A 12,120-nucleotide genomic window follows, 5' to 3' on the forward strand; every position below is an offset into this window, starting at 1 on the left:
TCAGGTAGGCCGTGGCATTTAAACGATGCCCAATTGGCACTAAGGGGCCTAAAGTGTGCCGAGAAAACATCCCCCACACCATTACACCACCACCACCAGCCTGCACAGTGGTAACAAGGCATGATGGATCCATGTTCTCATTCTGTTTACGCCAAATTCTGACTCTACCATTTGAATGTCTCAACAGAAATCGAGACTCATCAGACCAGTCTTCAACTGTCCAATTTTGGTGAGCTCGTGCAAATTGTAGCCTCTTTTTCCTATTTGTAGTGCAGATGAGTGGTACCCGGTGGGGTCTTCTGCTGTTGTAGTCCATCCGCCTCAAGGTTGTGCGTGTTGTGGCTTCACAAATGCTTTGCTGCATACCTCGGTTGTAACGAGTGGTTATTTCAGTCAAAGTTGCTCTTCTATCAGCTTGAATCAGTCGGCCCATTCTCCTCTGACCTCTAGCATCAACAAGGCATTTTCGCCCACAGGACTGCCGCATACTGGATGTTTTTCCCTTTGCACACCATTCTTTGTAAACCCTAGAAATGGTTGTGCGTGAAAATCCCAGTAACTGAGCAGATTGTGAAATACTCAGACCGGCCCGTCTGGCACCAACAACCATGCCACGCTCAAAATTGCTTAAATCACCTTTCTTTCCCATTCTGACATTCAGTTTGGAGTTCAGGAGATTGTCTTGACCAGGACCACACCCCTAAATGCATTGAAGCAACTGCCATGTGATTGGTTGATTAGATAATTGCATTAATGAGAAATTGAACAGGTGTTCCTAATAATCCTTTAGGTGAGTGTATATTCATCTGGCACTTAATTTAAGAGTGGAAATGTTTGCCAATCTTAAGCTTTAATAGCATAAATTAGTCAATTAATATCTAATATTTGTGCTATAATTATGGTATAATCTTCAGTGCCTGTTACCAATGTTTAATTCCATCTCATAAAGTGGCTTCTATTCTCCACAAAAATTAATGGCACAGGGCCGTCTATCAAGGCAGCATCTCCTGTCATTAGATAACGTCACCTAATCTGTTCTAACGAAACAGCGCACGCTACATTAATCAAACGTTATCAAAAGGGTTCAACCGAGTAAAACATTTCTTTCATTATTCCGTGATGTGTCCCATTTGTCTCAGACGAGCCAAGAACATGCGCCGGCCTTTAATTGTTAAACGTGCTCCTAGACCAGAGCCCGGATCACATTTCAAAGCAGCTGGCGTCAGACAGACCCAGGAAGTGCGCAGGTCATTGTAGGAGCCACGGAAAAACAGAAGGGTCATCATCGCCCTCATATATCTTGCATGTAATGAATTAATGAAACTTTTTGGCGCAACACAGTTTATCGCACCCAGTTTATTTTTACATGCACGTCAGTCGGTTTTCTGTTTTCCAGTGGAAATCCATCAGGAATACCGACTTCCTCCTGTAGTGAGTCTGCAATTGGAATAACAAACAATCCAGTTCTTCACAATGACCCTGACTAACCCGCCTTGAGAGTCTATGGTGGATCCATGGACAGATGTATCATTTCCTCCCTCCAGGTCAGCAGATTCTTTTCTGTTTCTTGGTTCTTTCAATCCAAAGACATTCTGATAATGTGACCTGCTGGCTCCAGACAAGTGGACGTTGATGAGATAAAAATGACCCTGGGAAATGCAAGGCCAGCTCAGTGCTCTCCTACTAGAGTCCCGTAGACAAACACTGATTTCTATTTAATTGTATCAATTATGATCACAACTGCAACAGTTTGTTCCCAATTAGGTTTATGATAATTGCTGTAATTACACATGATTACTGTTACGGGAGGAAGCCATAGAACGAATGGCATTGGGGGTAGAAATGAGACTTTTAAACTTGCTAAGGAGAGTATACTTTACAGTCATAGATCTTCTATTTAGATTGGGACTAGAGTCTTTATCACCAAAGCTGATAGCATCTCGAAACACATTTCACAAGAGATTTATGCATTCGTACTGTCATCACTTCAGTCATGGACAATAAATCTCTTTTTTATCATTTTACATTTTCATTTTATCATGCCGCTGCAGCATGGATTCCCGTTTAAATATGACATTTTTCAGCAGCTGATTGGCAAGCAAGTGACCGTTCCATCCCCTTCCTACCAAGCGGAACATTTTTACACCCCGCTGAGCTTCCATCGTCCCCGGACCTCGTAAATAGGCCGGACTCACTCGCCGAGAGTCTTCCCGCCGGATTTGCGCGTCTTCCTCAGATTTTTCAAACGCACGGGAGGCGACGGGGTCAATGGAGACACTCTTCAAGTGAAGCGCTGTTTTGTTCACAGCAGATCCTTCGGGAGGACGAGGAAAAGCGCCGTCACACAGAGACACGCACACACACACACACACACACACACCTACATGGAAGTTATCTCCACACCGAATGGGGAGCAGTTGAGCGTGGGACAGCTGGCTTCCAGTCTGAAGCTCTCCAGCTACATTGATGGCATCACTTCTTTGGGGCCATGAGAGCGTTAGAGGCCTGGATGCTCATGTGACAGCAAGTGCTCCTAGACTCTAGAAGCAGGGGCACTTGTTACCCTGTGCCACATGTTGGGGTCCCTCCATCATTCTCCCATTGGTTTTTATCTGATTATCAATCAATCTTCCATTACTGGGTACCTAGATCAGAGACAGTGTGATCCTGTGGCTTGCAGACTGTCTCATTTCCCACTGAGTGGTCATGGCACCCTGCTGTCTCATTATCCACACATCCATTCTCATTTGTCCAGTAGGTCATTTTGAGCTTTGGAAGTAGTAGCAACGAGGAGGGATGGCGGCCTGATCATGATATAAAACGGCAGATATATGTATCCTCCCATCTTCTAAGTGCAGGGTAACAGGGGACATATGGGGACATAGGCAGCATAAGACATATGAGAGGTACAGCGTTGGCGTGTGAGCCAAGGAGGAAGGAGCCATGGGCAATGGACAGGATGCGGGATGTGAACAAAGGTGCAAATCAGCAGAAGGGCTACGGTGGCACAAATGGCAGATCATTTTGATGGTCACGGGAGTAACGTGTCATGAAACAGGGCACAGAGCCCGGTCCGCATATGGGGCTGTGTAGCTACAGACCAGTCAGAGTGCCCAGTCAGACCCCTGACCACCGCCAAAAATGCCTACAATGGGCAGGTGAGCATCAGAACTGGACTTTATAGCAAAGGAAGAAGGTCTCCTGGTCTGGTGAAACCTGTTTTGTGTTGTGTCATGGCCGAGTACATGTCGAGCATCTGTGGGACCAAACGAAAGATCAAGAATTCAGAACCACAGCTATATTTCGGAAAAGCTCTGACCCAGTCGTCTGGCCATAATGATCTTTATCCTGAGACCATTTCTTCTGCATTCAACATGTCAGCTACAAGAACCAAATGTTAACTTACCGTCTAATATATCCCAGACATCGGCATGCACTGCTATTACAAGTCAACATTTCGCTTCACAAGAGGGTGGTCATACTTTTTTTGACCATTGGTGCATGTACTTGCTATAAAGTAAAAAAAACTCAGACCTAATAATCTGCCATCAGAACCATCAGAACAATCTGCAATGCGATTTCCATTCCCAATCATTATCAATGTGTCTGATTAACTGGAACTGAAATTGGGAAAATACAACTAGCGTCAAGTCATAGCAAATTCATCTACTGGTAAAACCAGGTCATGTGACAAGTAATTTAATTTTATGAATGAAGCAAGTAACCATAATAATAATAACAATACCATTTAAGTAGTTGTGATCCACAAACTGATCAGCCAATCAAAAGGCTGTTAAGTATGGTACCGAATGGCACAGATGTACTGAATCGGTACATAAAAGGCTGCGTCTCACCATACTGGATGGTGGTCTGAGAGATTCCCAGATGTAAAAGCACAGGGATCAGAGGACACCAGCAAGCCATTGACCCAGTGACAGGCATGACACCGGACACCAGTGCCGAGTGCGGAAGGTGCTCGTTTCCCGAGATACCAAAGGTGGCGCTACTGAGCCCCACCACACAGCCCGCTACGCCTTTTCTGAGAAAATAAGAAGGAGATGAGAAGAGTCTCCTAAAGGGGAGTGAGGAGCAGTTTGAAAAGTCCCCCCTCCTTTAGAAAAGCAGTATTCTTTTTTTGGGGGGGGGGTGTTTTGTCTTTTTCAATTTTACTGATTTACATTTGGATAGCACCGCTATCAAAGTGACCATTGTCCCAACTGACCTATGAAAATTTCAGAGGATACCAGGGGCCTTACCCCTATGACACAGCCCCCCCCCCCACCAACGTGCATCCTCCAGCACTCCAGAGGGGAGGGGAGTGTCTTCTGACATTTGGAAGGCTGGACCATTTGCACACCAATTGTTTTTCTTTTTCTCTGGAAGCCAGGCAGGACAGAGAGACCCCCCCCTTACTCATCCAAGGCCTCCCCCTCCCTTCCCCAAACTCCTCCCCTCCTTTTCTTTCTCTCCTTGCTGAAAGGGGCACTGAATAGGGAGCCCATTTCAGGGCCGCATGAATGCCGGAGCTGTCAGCGCCCCAAAGGCTGCGAGGGCCCGGTCGCATGTGCTGTATATTAACATATGAAGAAGGGCCCCTCCCTCCGTGCCCCCCACCACCGCCCAAGCCCGCCCCTCAAGGTTTGCAAACACTTCAGTTCCCCACACCCTTCCCTCCCAGTGGGTGCCAGCGAGCACGAGAAGTCACCCGCAAAGCATGCTGGGAGGTCGAAGTGCCACGAGCGCTCTGATTCTGACCCGGTGTCGTCTGAACCAGGGTCCGCGAGGACCAGCTCAGAACCGGGGCCCCGGCAAGTGTGTGGCCTAAGCTGGCAGGACAAGACACCCAGCACGTCTCGATCCTGCAGGGACGCGGGGCAGCCCTCCCCATTCAGCAGGAGGAGGGGGTCTGTGTTTTTCAGAACAGGGAAAGGTTGGAGTGAGAGGTGGGGGGGTTAGCAGCAAAGGAAAACCTGGAGAAAGCAGAATTAGTCCCACAATGGCAATAAAAACAAGACATCCACCGGAATAAAAATAGGAACTTGCTGTGACTTCCAAATACAAAAACCATCACGCCGTAGTCAGGCCAATTGGAAAAACAAGTCAAGAAATGCAAGGAGTCAGCCAAGGAAAACGTACCTTCACCTCGCCTGCGCTGGGACCTGCGCTGGAACCTGCACTGGGACGGGCTCTGGGCCCGCATTTCCTGTCAGACTCCCCCTCTCTGAGACAGTGCGTCACAGGCTGGGCTCTGGGCCTCCGGTGCCGCTTAACCCTTGCGGTGCTGCCGGGCCCATCCAGTGTCCGTGTGACAGACAGCTGACATGGGCTGACAGGACATGGCCTTGCTGATGCAGCACATTGAGAACCAAGTTCTTTCCAATGAAGCAGAGAGAAACAGAAAAAGCAGCAGAAAATGGGCATCGGAGATCCCTGTAAGATCCCCATAATTGGGGGGGGGGGGGGTCCCCAGACATTATTAACCCATGCTTAAGGCAGATAGAGAGCCTTAAATAGAGCCATCCAATAGCAATCCAAGACAGAAAGAGAGAGAGAGAGAGAGAGAGAGCAGGGGGGCTGGAGGTTGGAGTGGGGGGGGGGGCTCATCTGCTGTTATGGTCTGTACCGTAATGACATGTCTTACGGTCCCCCTCAGGACACGGACCCACACACTTCCTCCCCCATCCTCTCCTATAGACAGGAGGCCTGAAATAGCTTAGTCCGAAGCTGCAGGACAGATTGCCCCCCCCCCCACCCCCCACCTGGGCTTGCCGACTGGCGGAACCGCCTGAAGTAAACCAACGGGGCTTGGATACGGTTCGAATCACAGACGAGGCTCCACCATGAAACCCCCAAATAATTGTTCCGTAAATACAAATAAGCACTGCGTTAGCTAGCTAAATAATCAGCCATGACTGTGAGAAACCCAAACAGCTGTGCCGAAGAGATGATTTTTACTAAGTGAGTAATATTGACCTTGTTTCTCTACACACCGTTCCTCACAGATTATACATCCATTTGCCACGGCGTTATGGTCATCGGAGAGCAGGGGAACCACCCCACTTTGGTGTTAGCCTGGACCTGCTAACAAGTGCACACACACATCCTTCACGGCCTTGGGAAAGAAAAATAAAATAAAATAAAATAATGAAAGCAAGCATAAGAGCATTTCAATCTTCTGTCCACTAACTGCACTGAATTTTCAAATATTACCAAAGGTGTTGAAGTGGACAAAGCAGGGTTCTGAATCCAACGCCTTCCCACTGCCCTCAGATGTGGTCGCTTGCGGTTACATCTGTTGACCGCTCCTGACCGCCAGATGATGGATTATTCCGCTAGTGGCCCTGGGAACGCGGGAGAGAGGGGAAGGTGGGCTTTTACGGTCGCTCTGTCGGGTCAAAGCCGTAACCGAGTATTTAACGATGCCCATAATTGCAAGCAAAAGGAATATATGCAAAGCACTTAATTTTAATAACTTGCGCCAAAACATTCAACATTTTGCACGGGGGGGCTGGTGGAGAAAAAAGTCTAGCGACTGGACCAGTGGGAAGCCAGACAACATAGTGACGTATCCTCACGGCGTGTTTTTGCATGTGTTTTTTGGCCAGGGGTCAGTCTGGTCCCACAGACATTTCGCTCATGCCTCTCCAGCCCACAGGATACCGGGACACAAACTAGGCTGTAATGGCAGTCCCACGTTAAAACTGGGCAAGAAAAATGGCTGACCGACAGCAGGTTGGGTTCTCATGCTGAGATGGGACAAGATTCAATTATTTTTGCTTGCATCATCTCCACGGGTCGCATGTGAACCAATCGGCATCTTGGGACCGGTGGGCAGTCCATTGGGATGCTTGTACAACAGCCTTCCTTGGTACGACGAAGAATATCAAGTCCAGAACACCCTGGGCCCTGGTGCCTTCTCTTTCATGCCCAGGATGCTTTTAGAATTAGGAGGTGTGGAGGATGTCAGGATGGGGCAGGCGATGTCATTCAGAGTCTTAGGATGATCGAATCCTCTTTCACAATCTTAGAAATGCTCCTGAAAGCCGATGCTGAGAGTGATGAGGGGAAAGGAGAAACAAAGAGGATTTAGGGATAGGAAAGACAGAGAAGGCTGCATCCACTTGTGAGTTCCTTGTGTGAAAGAATCCCCCAGGTGAGCTAGGGGTGGCTCAAAAGCATGCTGACCTGGTTACACGCGACCTTCATGCCGAAATACCCTGGCAAGCCGCATTTTAATCTGTTTCATATGATGATGGCAGAAACTTGAAAAACCAAAATCCCCCTTTTCATACAGCTACCAAAATATGTGCTCCTTCAAAAATGAAAACACGACTTGGATGTACCAATGGGAGCCAGTGACCCGGCAAATTAAAGTTCGCTTCTAATCTGCAAATCGCTTGCAGAACTTTAACCTCAAGCATAAATAGCCTAATATGGAAGTTTTCTTTTCTATTCTTTTTAAAAAAAAAAACAAAGTGACCAATTTCAAATGCTTCCAAAGCTCAACATCAAAGCCTGGAATTTAGTTATGTGTTTCATATGCGAGGATTGCAGGATTGTTTTTTTTTTTTTAAAAATAAAGAAAAAATCCAAGGATTTATGATGTAATAGAAAAAAAATGGGCTGTATTTACAGAGAACCCAAGCGACTGATTAGTCGGTGACTCGGCTGTATGGACAGAGGTAGCTCACAGGTCCTGATTGGGATAGTGAGGTGTTCCATATTATTGCAGAAAAATGACACAGACCTGCTCCTAAACACACTTGGGTCCATGTAGTTACCAGCCAGAATTAACCCTTACTAAACCGGGACTTTGTTGGCCTCTTTGGAGGATACTCCTCTACTAACCAACATGGCTCTTGGAGTGATTGTAGCTAGCAGGAAGCATCATGGGGAGATAAACGAAAAGGGAGTAGTAATCACACTTGAGCCTGGCTGTCAGGCTGTACTGCTGTTCTGAGCAAACACCAAGCAGTCTCGCTGTAATGTACGCATTACAGCTAGTCGCTAATAGCCCGCTAGGGACGGACGCATGTGCAGCGCTTGCGTGGTTATCAACCCGCTCCCTCGTGCCTCGCAATGGATGGAGGAAGGAATCATCAAATCTATAAAAATTCTGGGGTGAGGCATACCGGGGGGAGGGGGGGGCTGTCAGCAGGATCTCCGACAGACACCCAACGTGGAGCTCGGAAGACACGGAATGGTGGATTCCATCCTCCCACTCCTTGCCGCCCACACTCTGCCCCCCCCCACCCCCACCCCCTAAGGAGCAGCAGATTCAGCAAAGCAAATCTGAGGGACTCACCGCAGCAGCAGTCGGCTTTGGTGCTCCTCCGACACACTGGAACCAAACCTAGGGCTGGGCTAAAATTATCCCTCCCGTCGAGGGATAGCATTGCAGGAGGCCCCTTCCACAGCGTCGCCGCGCTCTCTGCCAACGACACGCTGGGGCTCGCTGCTCAAAAAACGCCCACGTCCCCCTCAGCCTAGCCGCTCCTCACTAATGACATCACCTCGGCCCTCTTTAGTGGGACATGCTTGTTTTTGGGGTACACGACACGTATGAAGATGATTACATGGCAAATGGCCCCTCCTGAGGGGTCAATTTACATACCAGACTCAGAAATAGCCTTGGACGTGCTAAGGTGCTGTGTTATTTTTGACACGCTCGGTGTCTGCTCGGCTCACCGCTAACGTTAGCCTTTTTTAACACCCATGTAGAAACATGAGTCATGTGTGTCTCGGGAACCGCTCTGAGAGATATGTTTCCCAGGAACATCTTTCCAAGGTGCACAAGTCAAAATATAGGTCTCTTGAGAGCAGAAAACACTCTGGGAATAAGGCTGCTTCCTCTGGGGCTGTATTTCACAGCAGGCCGTCTGAGTAATGTTAACAGGTACAGCTCCCGCCTACCTCTGCTGCTCTGCAGGTGCGAACAGGGACCCACACAGCACCAAAACCTGGCTGAGGAAGGACATGACTGACACCTGAGATGTTCCTGGTGGAAATATCTTCTCCACATGACCAGGGTATGTCTATAGTGAGCCTGAAACCAAAAAACCCTGCAGACACAGGGCAACACAAAGAAAGGCCTTGGACAAATCTGGGGTGCAAAGGGGTCTGTCCAGGGGAGGATCTGCCATGCCGCACTGACAGGTGGGTGCTGAACGACAAAGGGCTGCCACTGAGGTTAAAGCACCGTAGGTCTGTTTTTAGGGGCGGAGGAGATGCTGAGGTTTAATTTAGTACCAAGGCACCCAGAGACACAGCAATAAAGGGTCCAGGAAAGGAGTCTGTAAGAAAAGAGGACAGGGCAGGAGCTCAGAGCAGCTGAAGAAAAGATTTGCAGAGACAATTCCCAACCACCACACAGTAAAGTGGCATTACAGGCCAGACACTGTGTCCTGTTATTCGTCCAATTTCCATAGCAACAGTAGGTGGTGATGCTGCTTGGGCGTTCCTATAGACACACAGAGAGTGGAGCTGGAATTCAAAGCCCAACTCCTGGAAGCGTGAGGCCGCCAAGCCCTCCACAGTCAGGCATTTTACTAGTTATTTGGACATCATAGCCCAGCCTGGCCTGAGATGTGACCCAAAAACCTTCTGGTTCTTCAACAGCACACTACCTGCTTTGGTGATGTAACTCTGCTGGCTCACTCATGAAATAAAAAGAAAAGCATAATAATTCTCGCAAGTTGCTGAAGGTGTTTTGTCATCACAGTTCCCGTGGGGTTCGGAGGGGAATGGGAGGCTGGGGGTAAGGCTGAGGGCAGGGGGGGGTGGGCACACAACCACCCATAACCAGCCTCCTATCCTGGTTTCCTGCAATGCTCACACATGTGCCACCCCCCATGTCAGACAGGGTTCACAGACAAACACAGCAGACCCCCCCCCCATGTGTGAGTGTTCTTTCAGCTCTTTCTTGGCGTCATATGGATGCCTTCCCATTGGAGGATCACCCAAAAGGATTGTTCTTGGGGTGGAGGGTTCAGGCCAATCTTCTCATGCTGCATGTTAAATATAACTGTTCCTAATCACAAAAGGGTGGGATGGGGGGGGCTGGTTGATTCCCATCATCTTCCTGAACTCTTCCGTTGGCTGACACCGTTTCCATGTCGCGGAAGCTCCTCTGCCAGTGGCCCCGCCCCTTTTGGGAGGCTCCATGAAAAAGGAGACACGGCTGTATTGACGCACTCTGTGTCATGTACATGCCCCCGCAATCGGCATGAAGAGACCCCCCAGCCCATATCATGAAATCATCTGAGAACACGCTGACATTTCACACATTTGCTGCGGTGCGTGAATCTTGTGAACGATATCGTGATGCTGTGGTGAAACACGACAGCTCAGTAACAATATAAAGTCTGTACTTTATACATGTCTTACAGGTTTCAAAAGCCAGGGGTGCCAAAGGGGCATGGATACCCTGCCAGATTCAGGGGGCCCGGCACGTTCCAGGGGCCACAGTAGGGGTATGGATACCCTGGTAGATTCAGGGGGCCCGGCCTGTGTCAGCGGCTCTTCAATACATAAAATTACATGCAACTTGGATCTATGATGACATTTTGTTAGGGGGGACAAAATATCTAGGTGCACCTCTGTCAAAAGCTGTGCAATAATTTAAGATTTATTAAAATATTGGCAATTTATGTAAGATTTCCCGAAGATCTTTAACAGGTATTAATCCATGTAAAGTCATGAAAATGTAAACACAATTTTTAGACGGAGGAGAATTTGTCAACAGAAGACATGCCCCTGTTTGGAAAACCAGTCATTTTTAAAGCATTACACCCACCGTGAACAAAGGACAGAGTGCAATCCTGCTAATTACAGCCAGGCAGATAGTATCTCCCTCCAGTCTCGTTCCTGGAGCCGGTGCGAAGTTACTGGGGTCAGAGGTGAAAGTTAAGGCTCCAGCCAGGAGGCCTGAACATTGGGAGCGGGCCCCGGTTGTTTGGACCCTGGCTTCCCCTTCCACCCGATAAGGGAGGGGGGGGGCGGGAACCTTTCACGGAAATACAAACAAGGCTTATCTGAGCTATGCTGGTCGCAGGTCAATGGGTAACTTCCACGGGTAACAGTCAGCCCCTCGCCCCAAGCTGGTGTCACACCTCCCTTTGTTCAGCCTTTCGTCTGCTCCTGCCTTTGGCTCCTTATCTAGGAGGACATTCTGCACTCCTCAGGAACCCAAACCTGCCGGCCCCTCAGAGCGCATGTGGCTTTAAGACGAGCAGAGGTAACTCGGGTTTATCCGGCAAGTTCACTCTGAGCCGCTGCTGTGTCAGTAAAAATCCCCTGAATGCAGGCAGACAGGACGTGTGTCAAACACCAAAGAAAAGTGGAGAAACCAGCAGCTGACCCTGCTGGGTGTGGCATTGCCGCTAACCTGAGCCCTGCAGCGGTCGTCTGTTGCGTTCCAGTGACGCTTTCAGAGTGTTCCTTTGGTTCAGTGCAGGGGATAGAGAGGTGAAACCCTTCAGGAAACAGGAGTCACGGCAAACGGAGCATCCTGAACTGTTCGGTTGCGGCATCTGCTCACCGTAAGCCCACACACACGGGTACGGCACCTACACCTGAGCAAAATTCTGCCTGCAGATGCCATACGCTGAGGTGCGATCCCTAACACAGGGAACATCGCAAGGTGCCTTTTTTGGGTTGGGTGCAGGGAGACGCCCTTTCTAACGTAACGTGTGCAATGAGCGTTTTTAACAGTCACCACTCAAAAGGGTCTACAGCGCTGGGCTGAAGCTAATGTCTCAAAAAAAGAAAAACAAATATGGAATTTTAACCCTCTCTTACCTATCTCCCCATCCATCTTCCTAACCTCTTATCCAGTATAATATAATAGGGCCTTTAAATGCACATAATATAAAGCTAAAAAAGCTTCTAAAGTAGCCATTTTTCTCTTCACATTAACTGATTTTCGCTGTGTGAGGTTTTGTCACTTCCTGTAAAGGAGTGCACCTTCTTTGCGTAACAATGCAAAGTCTCTGTATTTAAGTAAAAAGACGTCAATCAAATTGAAATTAAAATGTTAAAAAGAACTAATAAAACACTCGGCACCTTTTTTTGCTTTGTGTTGGCGGGGGGTTGCTGTGTGTTTGTGGCTCACAAGTAGGC

The 12,120-nt window shown here is 48.4% G+C and overlaps 1 long non-coding RNA gene across 1 annotated transcript; it reads right to left on the reverse strand.

The window, feature by feature from the left end:
- Positions 1–560: 560 nt before the first annotated feature.
- On the reverse strand, positions 561–8,542 carry LOC111850566 (uncharacterized). Its single transcript, XR_011989350.1, has 6 exons — positions 8,306–8,542; positions 6,724–7,049; positions 6,211–6,341; positions 5,974–6,112; positions 5,137–5,372; positions 561–2,314 (listed from the first exon to the last, which is right to left on the reverse strand). It is a non-coding gene; the product is annotated as an uncharacterized lncRNA (long non-coding RNA).
- Between the last annotated feature and the right edge of the window lie 3,578 nt (positions 8,543–12,120).

Source organism: Paramormyrops kingsleyae, chromosome 2, assembly GCF_048594095.1.
Source record: "Paramormyrops kingsleyae isolate MSU_618 chromosome 2, PKINGS_0.4, whole genome shotgun sequence".
NCBI lineage: Eukaryota > Metazoa > Chordata > Actinopteri > Osteoglossiformes > Mormyridae > Paramormyrops > Paramormyrops kingsleyae.